The sequence below is a fragment of the Humulus lupulus genome, chromosome 9 (assembly GCF_963169125.1).
Source record: "Humulus lupulus chromosome 9, drHumLupu1.1, whole genome shotgun sequence".
NCBI lineage: Eukaryota > Viridiplantae > Streptophyta > Magnoliopsida > Rosales > Cannabaceae > Humulus > Humulus lupulus.
The window spans coordinates 39,076,126-39,089,593 of NC_084801.1; the positions used below are offsets into that span (position 1 = coordinate 39,076,126).

Below are 13,468 nucleotides of genomic sequence, written 5' to 3' on the forward strand. Positions count from 1 at the left end.
TGATTGTCCAAGATGAGAAAATCAATAGTGTAATAGAATTTTTCAATTTGAATAAGAACATCTTCAACTATTCCCCGAGGTTTCTTGACTGATCGATAGACTAGTTGTAGCACAACATATGTGGGCTTGAGTTCCCCTAGACCTAATTGCATGTATATTGAATATAGCATGAAATTTACACTTGCTCCTAAGTCTGGAGCGGGCATTGATGTACTTGTTGTCTTAGTTAACCATGAAACTGTCCTTTGACCACATCAAGTAGTGATGGAATTAACCTCTTTGATATTTGTATGTGTAGAGGAGGAGATTTGTGCCATGTGTTGCCCTATTTGATGGATTAGAGGTTGAGCGGGAAGTCTACCACGCTCTTGAATTGTCAAAGTAGTGTTTAACTTTGTCACTTGGATTTTTATGTCTTTCATTTTCTCCACCATTTGTGGGAGACAAGATTTGAGTTCTTGAGTCGAGGCTATTTGTGTTTGCACAAGATTTTGCAAGGTATTCTCAAGAGTATTACTTGAATGCATGTTATTTTGAGGAGCAATGTATGCTTTTGGCGGTTGTTGCTGCTCATGCCTCCATTGGCTCCCAGATGATTGGTTTGAATCCTTCCAGCTGAAATTTGGATTGTTGCGCCAACCAGGACTGTAAGTGTTTGAGAAAGGGTTATAAGGGTTCTTGTAATCCCCTAAAGCATTGCATTGTCCCTCATCTCCTCCTCTAAACTCACGAAAAGCAGGGCACTCTTGCGGTTGATGTTTAGTCCCTCCACAGATGAAGCATGAATCTATTGTCTCTACCTTTGCGGCCATGTGGATTCCTCTACCATCTTAAGTTTTGAAAGCCTCAAATTCTTTTTTCAATGATTCAATTTGGCTTTTGACGTTGTCATCTTCCCTCAATTGGTAGATTATGGTTGATCATGGCTTGTACATAGGACTCAGTCCCTTCCATGTGTAGGAATTTTCTGTGAGATCATCAAGGTACTTGAAAGCTTCTTCGAGATCTTTTTCAAGGAATTCTCCATTGCACACCATTTGTATAAATTGTCTTTGTCAAGTTGTGACACTATCATAGAAATAGCTGACCAGATGTCAGTTTTTGTATCCATGATGTGGGCATTAATTTATCAAATCTCTAAACCTCTCCTAGACCTGATGGAAAGTTTCATGGTCTTTCTGCATAAAGGTAGAGATTTGCCTCTTAAGGCTGCTAGTCTTATGGGGTGGAAAACATTTGGCGAAGAATGCTTTTGTCATTTCGTCCCATATTCTGATAGATCTAGGTCTTAAGGAATACAACCATCTTTTTGCTTTGTCTTTGAGAGAGAAAGGAAAGAACTTCAATCTCATAATGTTGGTTTCATCAGCTCGGTTCAACAATGTAGCCACCACCTCTTCGAATTCCCATATATGCACGTATGGACTCTCATTTTCCAAACCATGGAATGTTGGTCAGAGGTTAATCATGCTGGGTTTGAAATAAAAATTTGGCATATTTTTAGGATACATTATGCATGAAGGTGTGGCTGTACACGTAGGATGTAAATAATCCTGTAGCATTCTTGGTTGAACTTCATCTTGATGAGCCATCATGGGTGGTTCAGGAAGTCTCGGTGAATTGGGTGAATGTGAACGAATGGAAGAAGATGATGAGTTTGGAGAGTTTTCTAAAGCTTCTACTTGTTGTCTCACGAATCTCCCTAGTGCGTCTCTATTTCGTGGCGTTGATTTTTTCTTTTGTAAGTATTATAAGCGCAAGTGTGTAATAGTGTAATAAATATACACCAAAAATATTCCAAAGCCAATTGGGAAGGCTGCCAAGGTACCACTTTAGGCCCAAGAGCTTTTCTAGAAGTCCCCGAGGTTCTTAGAAAAGGTTGAAAGGTAACGCTTGTAATAACCAAGGTTATTATTTTTCTACTTAATTATGACCATGTGTTAGTTTTTATATTTTATAGTTTAGTTTGAGTGGTTGAAATTAAAAAGATTGCTTTAAGATTTAATTATTTATTTTAAGGATACAATTTTATGAATTAGAAAATAATTATAATAGTTATAATTATTTTAGTTAGTATTTATAAGATTTTAGAATATGATTTAAATTAGTGTATAGTTTTAAGTTTTGAATTAAACTAGAATATAGTTTTAATGCACATATTTTTGATGGTCTAAGGATTGTTACATGTGGCATTAAATTAAGTCTCATTTATTTAAAATAAAAGGTGTGGCCGAAATAACCTATAGTTTTATTAGGTGGATTATTTTTATGAATTTATTTATTAATACAAAGAGTTAAATTGAAGAATCAAGTAGAGACTTACCTAGTCTTGGGCGTGTAGCATAAAAATAGGGTAGTTTTTGGCTTATTTTGAATTTACACAATGAGGTGTCACCCTAGGCTTAAATCAAGTAAGTATATTACAGATAGTTGAAACCATTTGAAAGCTTTTGAATTTAAATATGCTAGGTGTAGGCGTGGGAGACTCTTTAGGTAAGCAACATAGGACTTTGACTACATATGGTTACGAGTAAGTGTGTGTGGCATCAATGGAGTAATTTTAGCACTTTGAATAAGTAGAAAATGGGGTGGCCGAAACCTACAATTGGGGAGGGAGTTTTGAATATAAATTTTGTTGAAGAAGAGTGGAGAGGATTAAGGAAGGAGGTTGGGGTTTAGAGCCTATAAATAGATCCTTTCACCATCCATTTTTCACACAAATCCAAGCCTTCAAGTGCTCATCATTTTTGAAAGTCACTCTCCCAAAAGCTCTCATCTTGCCCCATAAACACTATTTAGTCGAACCATTATATCCTTAATAGTGCTTGGGAATTGTTTTTCGTCTATTAGTCTCAAACACTTGAGCCAATATCAACCACACATAGCTGAAACACAAAGCCCTTGTTAACCACCCTATAGCCGAAATAGTCCAAGTGTTGAAGCTCTTGGTGTTGTGTTGGAGATAAGCATTATAGAAGGCTCTGGATTTCGATCTTTTGGTTCTAGGTTAAAGATATGACTTTTATAAGGTTTAGAGATTTTGGATGTTTAGTTTTTTTATAAGTCTCTAATCTTAAATATTTTATGTTATATGTAAGGTTTTGGGCGATTTTCTATAGCAAAGCAATCTCTCTTTTTCCTCTCATTTCCTCACTCAAGGTAAGGAAAATTAGGTAGTTTAGGTATGACCTAGTTTTGTGATATGTATGACCCTAACATTTCAGGTACATTAAGAAGATAAGTGTGGCTGGACCTATGGTGTTTAGAAATGTATGACAGACCTAAGTTGATGTCTGGTAGGATCGGTTGCAAAAATTGTATGATGGACATATGTTTGGGGCTTAATTGCTACCCCTTGTATAAGCACTTATCGTTTTCTTATACCTGTCTTGTTATTATGACCTATTATGACCTATGATCATGACCCAGTATGACCTATGATTATGGCCTATTATGACCCATTATGACCTATGATTATGACCTATTATGACTTATAATTATGATCTATGTTATGACCTACAATATATTATGATTTTGTATGATTAGTAAATTAGTTAGTAAATTAGCATTGTTATGAACACTTGTATGAACTTATGGTATGTTTGTTATTACTATATGATTATGTGTTTGCTTGTTTGCATTTTCCTTAGTGGTCTTAGAAGTTCAATCCTTATGATATTGTTTTGCTGAAAATTGAGGATAGAAAGGTCGGTGGTTAGTGGGACCTAAGAGCTTAGTGATGTATTCGTGGGGACCATATAGCTGAGGAATGATCAACGAGCCTATGATTTTATTTTCCAAAGCATTTACATTAAATGTTTTCTTTTATTTATAATGATGCTCATTTTATTCTTTTAAAGACTACTATTTTATTTTTTTAAAGACATGAGATCCCTTTGCTTAATCAGATTTTTTATAAATAAAAGAGTAATATTTATATTTATGATCCAACGCCGCGTTCATGATAATTTTATGAGAATCTAGGGCATTACAAGTGGTATCAAAGCAATGACTATATTGATCCTGAACATTCTCACGAAATACAGACGACAGCTACAAAGGACCAACTCACTACCAAGGAAGAATACACATTTTTAGAAGTATGTTTGTAATGTTTCTCTTGTGCTATTTTCAGAATTTAGCTCAATGGACTCAAGTGTGGTTAGAATAGTTAAAGCAATAAGATTAATACTAGACCCTGAGTATGAGAATGAGGTCGAGAGAGTGTTTCTTAGAATCAACTGAATTCACAAGGAGATAGAAAAGATTATCGATAGTCATACAGCCTTTTTAATATCACATGAAAAGTTCATAGTTTTCATGCCCTTAGCCAAACTATTGCTAGCGGAACGAAGTTTAAAGATACCATGGAATGAATTTTTATTTGATAATGATGTACCTATTGAAGATAAATATGACATATTTATGGATAGTTTTGCAGGAAATTTTAGAATATTCGAGGATATTATCTTACCAATTGGAGAAATAGGAGAAAGGGTTCATCAGTTACCAGACAACCTTAGGGAAGGATTTCTTAGTCATGTTCCTTTTACTTCAAGGTTTATCTACACTCAAGAGGATTATGAGGACTTCACGCAGGATATGCTAGAAGAAGGATCCAATGTGGAGGATTAAACGAATATAAGAACACATCGTTAAGTTTTATTTTATGTTATTCTTTTTAGAAAATTTTCACTAGTTTGTAAATAGTTTCTTATTTAATAAAACATGTTACTTTCTTTTTTTTGTGTTCATTGTTTAGGGAATGTTAAGAATTTCGGATTCAATTGAAAGTGTACAGTTTAAATTGCTCTCTTATGGGTTAGCCCGTTTGTGAAGGCCCATTTTCTTTGCATTATTAGATTGGATCTAATTAAAATGAATAACAATTTACAAAGCAATGGTTCAAATTCCTGTCTTTTGGGTTCAAGTAGAAGTTAGGGGACCTTAGTAGTGGGTACGATGTACTGAACCCAACCCTCCTCCATGGAAGATTCAATTGTTAAGGCCCATTTACCTGAGTTGGACTTAATTGTAATAGGGTAGTTTTAGTAGATGGAAAGACCTAATAGAAAGTTGTACAATAGGCTAAGTTATTACCTCTACTTGTTTTTTTTTTGTCTTAAATTTTACAATTTTTTCTCTTTTGGGGAAACAAAAAAAGAAATATGGAGCAGAAACCAAGAAGATCTCAAAGACTAAATGACCAAGAAAGAGGATAAGGAAGAGGCCGAGGAAGGGGAAGAGGGCGAGGAAGAGGAGTAGCCACCACCCATATACATGAAGAATTTCAAAACATGTCAGCATCATCGGGAGTGCCAAAAGCACCTAATGAAGCGGAAGAACAGATAGCTGCTACTCGAGAAAACTTGGAAAGAGAAAATGCTCGTCTTAGGGCAGAACTAAAGAGGAGAGAAGAAGAATTTTGAATAAACCAAGGAAAACAACATTAAGTGGCGCAACAAGTCATTCCCCTAGCACAATTACTACAGTGTGCAGAACCTCGTTATGAGGCAGTGTATGAATGCTTTAGGAAGCAGCAACCGCTGAACTTCGATGTCGGATTAGACCCAATAGAAGCAGAAGAATGGCTTCGCTTAGTAGAATCAATTTTAGAACATATGCGATTGGGGAACGAGGACCGAGTCTCGTGCGCTTCGAGTTTACTAAAGAAAGACACCCGCATCTGGAGGGATATATTGAAGCAGACTCGAGATGTGAACATTATGACATAGGACGGGTTTATGCAAGTGTTCTACAAGAAGTATTACAATCCTGCAATTCTAGCCACAAGGGTGGACAAATTCATCGTGCTTACTAAAGGGAATTTGACTGTGACAAAGTATGCAAGGAAGTTTGATAGGTTGGCTAAGTTCGTGGCGGACATGGTACCCACCGAGATGCTAAGAATTCAAAGATTTGTAAAGGTCTTGAAACCTATGATAGCCCATGACGTAAATTTGATTTGAGGAATAACTACTTATGCAGAAACTTTAGAGATAGCTTTAGAGGCCGAGTAGGCAGAGGAAAGGATCTGGAAAGAAGGTGCGGCCAGAAGGGAGGCCAAAAAGAATAACCACAAAGAAAACGATCACAAAAGGAAATATGATGGTGGTCAAAACCAGAAGGTTGACAAGAAAGGAAAGACTACGCCGGAAGGCAATGGAAACAAAAAGCCTTATGTAGAATATCCCCAATGCCAAATATGCAAGAGAAAGCATTCAAGAGAATGCTAATATAAGACAAAAGGCTACTTCAATTGTGGAGAAGAGGGTCATCTTAAGAAGGACTGCCCAAAATTAAGAAACCAGAAGAAGGATGAGAAACTAGTACCAGCAAGAGTTTTTGCTCTTACAAGAGGTGAGGCAAAAAACTAGCAATACTGTAGTATCAGGTCAGACCACTATCTCTGGCAAACCATGTAATGTTTTATTCGATTCAGGAGCTACGCATTATTTTGTATATATGAATATGATAAATAGTTTAGATAAACCATCCAAACTTTTAGAGACAAGTTTGTCACGGAGTTACCCATCGGAGAAAGAATGCTATCTAGTAGAGGACTGCATGGCATTGTAGTTCGAATCAAAGGAAGTTTGTTACCAGCAGATTTGATCAAGTTATACCTTAAGGATTATGATGTAATATTAGGCATGGGCTGGTTAGCAAAACATGGGGCAATGATAGACTATAAGGGTAAGATCGTCAACTTTCAAACAGAAGGCAGAGAACAGTTCACCTAAAAAGGTGAAGAATCTCAAACTTGCATACCGATAGTCTCAACTCTCAAAGCTTAACGGTTAATTAATAGTGGTTGCTGGATATTTCTAGCTAACATGGTGGACAAGTCACAAGAGACGCAGATCGAACCAAAAGACGTACATATTGTATGCGAATTTCCAAAAGATCTACCAGGATTACTTCTAAGTAGGAAATTTAGTTTGAAATAGAGTTAGTGCTAGAGAAGGCACCAATCTTGAAAGCTCCCTATAGGATGGCGCCTACAGAGTTAATGGAGTTAAGAATACAACTACAGGAGCTATTGGACAAAGGTTTCATCCGACCAAGCTGTTCACCTTGGGGTGCATTAGTGCTTTCTATCAAAAAGAAGGACGGGAGCATGAGGATGTGCATCGACTATGAAGAAATAAATAAAGTAACGATCAAGAACAAATACCCTTTGCACCTAATAAACAATCTGTTTGATAAAATACAAGGATCTATAGTGTTCTCACAGATAGATTTACGGTTAGGGTGCCACCAGCTAAGAATACAAGAAGAAGATATCTCAAAGATGACTTTTGAGACAAGATATGGACACTACGAGTTTCTGGTAATGTCTTTTGGCTTAACGAATACACTACTCACTTTCATGGATCTTGTGAAACATGTATTTAAGGACTACTTGGATAAGTTTGTTGTGGTGCTCATAGACGACATATTGATCTACTCAAAGACGAAAGCCAAGCATGAAGAGCACATGCTAAGTTTAAGAAATACAAATTTTGGCTAAAGAAGATGGCATTTCTAGGACACATTGTGTATAAAAATGGCGTAGAAGTAAATCCACCCAAGATAGAAGCAATGAAGGACTGGCCCAAACCCAAGAGTGCCACCGAGGTGAGAAGATTTCTAGGCTTGGAGGGATACTATAGATGATTTGTTGAAGGGTTGTCCGAATTAGCTACACCCTTAACAAATTTAACAAGGAAGTAGGAGAAGTTCACATGGACGGAGAAGTGTGAAGAAATCTTTCTAACATTAAAGGACAAGCTCAGATGAGCCCTAGTTCTATGTGTTCCAAACTATAAGGGCAAGTTTGTAGTATATTGTGCCACGTCAAAAGAAGGAATTGGATGCATTTTGATACAAGATGGAAAGGTGGTCGCATATGACTCGAGACAACTAAAGGAGTATGAGGAACGGTACCCAAACCATGACCTAGAATTAGCAGCGGTGGTGTTCACTCTAAAGATTTGGAGGCACTGTCTGTACGGAGAAAAGTGCAAAATCTTTACGAACCACAAGAGTTTAAAGTATGTCTTTACGCAAAAGGAACTCAATATGAGGCAACGAAGGTGGCAGGAGCTAGTAAGGGAATATGATTTTGAGATCTCGTATCATTTGGGAAAGGCTAATGTCATGGCAGATGCGCTTAGTAGACAAAGTTACGAAACAATATCAACACTTAAGGGGGTAGTGTAACACTTACAAGATGATATTAAGAAGTCTGGAATTGAGTTAATAACTGGACAACTAGCTGACCTCACGATCAAGTTAACACTAATGGAGGAAATTAAGGAGAAACGACAAGAGGACGAGTTTCTTCTTAAGAAGAGGGCAGCATTACAAAGCTCAGAGAATGCTGATTTTTCCTTGACAAAAGAAGGCATGCTATGATATAGGAACTGAGTGTGTGTGCCATAAAAATGTAAATTAAGAGATAGTGTTATGAAGGAAGTGCACACTACTCCATATTCGCTTCACCCGGGATCTACCAAGATGTACAACAATGTCAAGAAAATGTATTGGTGGCTAGGAATGAAGAAAGACACAGTAGAATTTTTAGCAAAATGCCTTACATGTCAAAAAGTTAAGGCCGAACATCAGAGAATTACTATAACATTGCTATCGTTAGAGATTCTCAAATGGAAATGGGAAGAAATAGTGATGGACTTCGTGACGGGGTTACCAAGAACCACCAAGCAGCATGACTCTGTGTGGGTGATTATAGACAGACTTATGAAATCCGCTCACTTTTTGCCAGTAAGATTGGTTTACAAAGCGGAGCAATACGCAGAGCTTTACGTGGCACATATAGTGAGACTACATGTAGTTCCAAAGACGATAGTCTCTAATAAAGGATCGGTTTTTACCTCAAAGTTTTGGGAAAGTCTACATCGTGCAATGGGCACTAAGTTAAAGTTATGTACGACATTTCACCCTCAAACCGATGGTCAGTCAGGACGTAACATACAACTATTTGAAGATATGTTGAAGGCGTGTGTAACGACCCAAAATTTCTAATAAGGCTTAGTGCCTTGGTTAGCGTGCCAGGAGGGCATAATTGGATATATGTATGTTTAATTGGTTAAATGCGTGATTATGTGGTATGCATGATTAATATGATTATATGAATGTATTAGATATGCATGTGGGCCCTTTATAGCTTATAAGGGCATATTTGTAATTTTGGCCCGTTAAGGGCATAAATGTGATTTTATGTGATATATGGTTGAGACCACATTATTATGTGGATATATTTGCAGTATATGGCTCGAGACAGTCCCAGTGAGCGGATTAGCGAGATAGTCACAACGGGGTTTAAATACCCGGCTCGGGGGAGCCTGGGGGTATTTTTGGGAATTTAGAAAATATTTTGGGATCTATTAGGTAATGAATAAATATTTGGTAACAAAATAGACGTGACAGGGTAAATTGGTTAACAGTAGGAACATTTGAAGAATTAGCAGGAACTGGGGAAAATGACCGTTCTACCTTTAGAAACCATTAGAGGGTGAATAAACTTGAAGGGCAAAAAGGTCTTTTGGGCTAAAGATATACTCAGATGTGAAGGGAAAGATCAGGAACCTTGAGGAATTTTATCAGCACCCTCTCTCACCCTCTCACTCACGATTTCCTCTCTCTCTCTCATGCTTGAGGAATTTTTGACGAATTGAAGTTTTGAACCAAGGAATTCAGCTGTGGGAACCTAAGGATTAAGTTGTGTTCATTCAAAGATACTGCTGGGAAAACTAGGCTGTAATTTGAGGTAAAAATTCAAGTCAATCTCTAATTCTATTGAGTTTATGTTTAAGGGATTGAGCTTGCATAAGTGGGAATTTGATAACTGATTTTGGGTGTTAGGAAGAATAAGAATTTCTTATAAGATTAGATATGTTGATTAGGTTGTGGGGATAAGAATTCCGGGATTAGTTTTGAGTTTGGTTGAATTTTTGTGGTTTTTGGCTGGGAAGGACGAGGAGAAAACCAAGAAAATTCTGGGTTCGTGGGGCGCGCCACGACCCAGCTCATGGGCGCTGCGGCCCGCATGCCCAGAATGCCCTGGGAGGGCTCTCTGAGGGCGCGCCGCAACCCTAGGGGCAAGCCGTAGCCTGCCTCCCCCAGATGCATGGGGCCCATGTCTCTGTCTTGAGTGTGCGTCGCGACCCTTAGGTCCAGGTCGCGGCCCACTAGGGAATTTTGGCCTAGGTTGGCTTTTAGGATTGGGAGGCTCGGGGGTTTGTACCTAAGCACTCAGGACGATTTCTAATACCTAGTTTAGTTGAATTCGAGGTTGAAGAAGCTAGCTTTTGTCTCCTAAGTAGTTATTTGGATTAGAAATTGATGATTACCCATTGACACTGTGACTAGGTTTATCGCTAAGGCTCAAAACTGAGGGTCGTGTTCGGGACCGCTCTTCATTCTCTGCTCGAAATTAAAGGTAAGAAAATTGCACCCATGTGGTTGTGCTTGGGACTAAGGTTCCCTGTATCTGAATATATGTGTTGTGTAACTTCATTATTATTATGTGAAAGATTAAAGTATGGCCTAAGGGAGTCGGGGCTGATGATTAGCGCATTGGATGCGGCTTGGCCACTGTGAGTCGGGGTCAGCTAAATAAACAATAGACTCGACCTAAGCGAGTCGAGGTTACCTTAGTTAATAGAGGACTTGACCTAAGGGCGCCAAACCTGAGTATTTGTATCACTGGTTAAAATATGTTTTGAAAATACATGTTTACTATTATTAGCTTGATGCTTTATATTCTGTTGAATTTCTAAATGACTGTACTGAGATTGATTGGATGCTACTATTATATATGTGGTTGTTGTTTATGGTTTTCTTGTTGGGCCTTGGCTCATGGGTGCTACGTGGTACAGGTAAAGGCAAGGGATAGCTGGACAAGCCATGAGTTGGAGAGCTCTAGGGGTGGAGTGTACAATGTCAGCTGCTCGTCCGCCACGGCTGAGGGAAAGTTCAGGGACAGAGCCTAAAACTTGAGTTTTGCCATTAGAGTGGCTTTTGTTTGTATAAAGCATTTTGAGAGTTGTAAATTTTCTCATAAACCTTGTTTTTGGGATCCCATGTACCAAAGTTTATTTGAATGAAAATTAACAATTTATGATCAAAATCTTTTAACCCTAACCTGATAGTTGACTTTAGGAACACATTATTATTCTAACGACTTGATTAGCAAGTCTTGCACTATTTTAAAATACACAGTGTAACGATCTTGGTTATCTAGGGCATTATAGCGTGTGATTTAGACTTTTCAAGATCATAGAGCAAGTATATTCCATTAATAGAATTCTCTTGCAACAGCAGTTATCAAGCGACGATAGGAATGGCACCTTATGATATGCTATATGGACGGAAGTGTCGATCACCACTTCATTGGGATGAGGTTGGTGAAAGACGATACATATGACCCGAGGCTATAAGAGAAGCAACAAAGGCGATATAAAAGATAAGACAACGAATGATTACCGCTCAAAGTCGCTAGAAGAGCTATGCAAATGCTAAAAGATGAAATGTTGAGTATTCAGTAGGCAACCGAGTCTTTCTCAAATTATTTCTGATGAAGGGGATTATGCGTTTTGGAAAGAAAGGAAAGTTAATCCCAAGGTTTATAGGCCCTTTTTGAGATATTGGACAAAGTAGGGAAAATGTCATATCGGTTGGCTTTACTACGATCATTAGCTGAAATGCATAATGTTTTCAATATATCCATGTTGAGAAGGTATGTATCAGATCCATCCCATGTGCTCGATTACAAGGCTCTAGAGTTGAAACAAGATTTCAGTTATGAAGAACGACCAGTACACGTTCTAGAGCGGGGAACTACGGAGTTAAGGTCCAAAAGTATCCCTATAATTAAAATCTCGTGGAGCAATAGCACTGAAAGAGAGGAAACATGGGAATTGGAGGAAGATACGAGGGAATGGTATCCTGAGGTATTTGTTAAGTAAAATTTCAATGACGAAATTTCTTTAAGGAGGGAAGATTGTAATAACTAAGGTTATTATTTTTCTCCTTAATTATGATTATATGTTAGTTTTTTTAGTTTATAGTTTAGTTTGAGTGGTTGAAATTAAAAAGATTGCTTTAAGATTTAATTATTTATTTTAAGGACATGATTTAGAAAATAATTATAATAGTTTTAAATATTTTAGTTATTATTTATAAGATTTTAGAATATGATTTAAATTAGTGTATAGTTTTAAGATTTTAATTATATTAGAATATAGTTTTAATGCACATATTTTTGCAGGTCTAAGGATTTTTACATGTGACATTAAATTATGTCTCATTTATTTAAAATAATGGCCGAAATACCCTATAGTTTTATTAGGTGGATTATTTTTATGAATTTATTTATTAAGTATAAAGAGTTAAATTGAAGAACCAAGTAGAGACTTACCTAGTCTTGGGAATGTAGCATAAAAATAGGCTAGTTTTTGGCTCATTTTGAATTTACACAATGAAGTGTCACCCTAGGATTAAATCAAGTAGTTATATTAGTGATAGTTTAAACCATTTGAAAGCTTTTGAATTTAAAAATGCTAGGTGTAAGCGTGGGAGACTCTTTAGGTAAGCAAGATAGGACTTTGACCACATATGGTTACAAGTGAGTGTGTGTGGCATCAATGGAGTAATTTTAACACTTTGAATAGGTAGAAAATGGGGTGGCCAAAACCTACTATTGGGGAGGGAGTTTTGAATTTAAATTTTTGTTGAAGAAGAGTGGAGAGGATTAAGGAAGGAGGTTGGGGTTTAGATCTTATAAATAGAGCCTTTCACCTCACCATTCATTTTTCATACAAATCCAAGCCTTCAAGTGCTCATCATTTTTTAAAGCCACTCTCCCAAAAGCTCTCATCTTCTTGCCCCATAAACACACTATATAGTCGAACCACTATATCCTTAATAGTTCTTGGGAATTATTTTTCTTCTATTAGACTCAAACACTTGAGCCAATATCAACCGCACATAGCTGAAACACTAAGCCCTTGTTAACCACCTTATGGCCGAAATAGTCCAAGTATTGAAGCTCTTGGTGTTGTGTTGGAGATAGGCATTATAGATTGCTCGAGATTTCGATCTTTCAGTTCTAGGTTAAAGGTATGACTTTTATAAGGTTTAGAGATTTTGGAAGTTAGTTTTTTTATAAGTCTCAAATCTTAAATATTTTATGTTATATGTAAGTTTTTGGGTGTTTTTCTATAGCAAAGCAATCTCTCTTTTTCCTCTCATTTCTTCACTCAATGTAAGGAAAAATAGGCAGTTTAGTTATGACCTAGTTTTGTGATATGTATGACCCTAACATTTTAGGTACATTAAGAAGATTAGTGTGGTTGGACCTAAGGTGTTCAGAAATGTATGACGGATCTAAGTTGATGTCTGGTAGGCGCGGTTGCCAAAATTGTATGATAGACTTATGTCCGAGGCTTAATTGCTACCCTTG

At 37.2% G+C, this 13,468-nt stretch overlaps 1 non-coding gene across 1 annotated transcript; it reads left to right on the top strand.

Moving 5' to 3' along the window:
- The first annotated feature begins 1,104 nt into the window (after nucleotides 1–1,104).
- On the top strand, nucleotides 1,105–1,211 carry LOC133802742 (small nucleolar RNA R71). The gene has a single exon (XR_009877489.1). It is a non-coding gene; the product is annotated as a small nucleolar RNA R71 (small nucleolar RNA).
- Nucleotides 1,212–13,468: the final 12,257 nt, after the last annotated feature.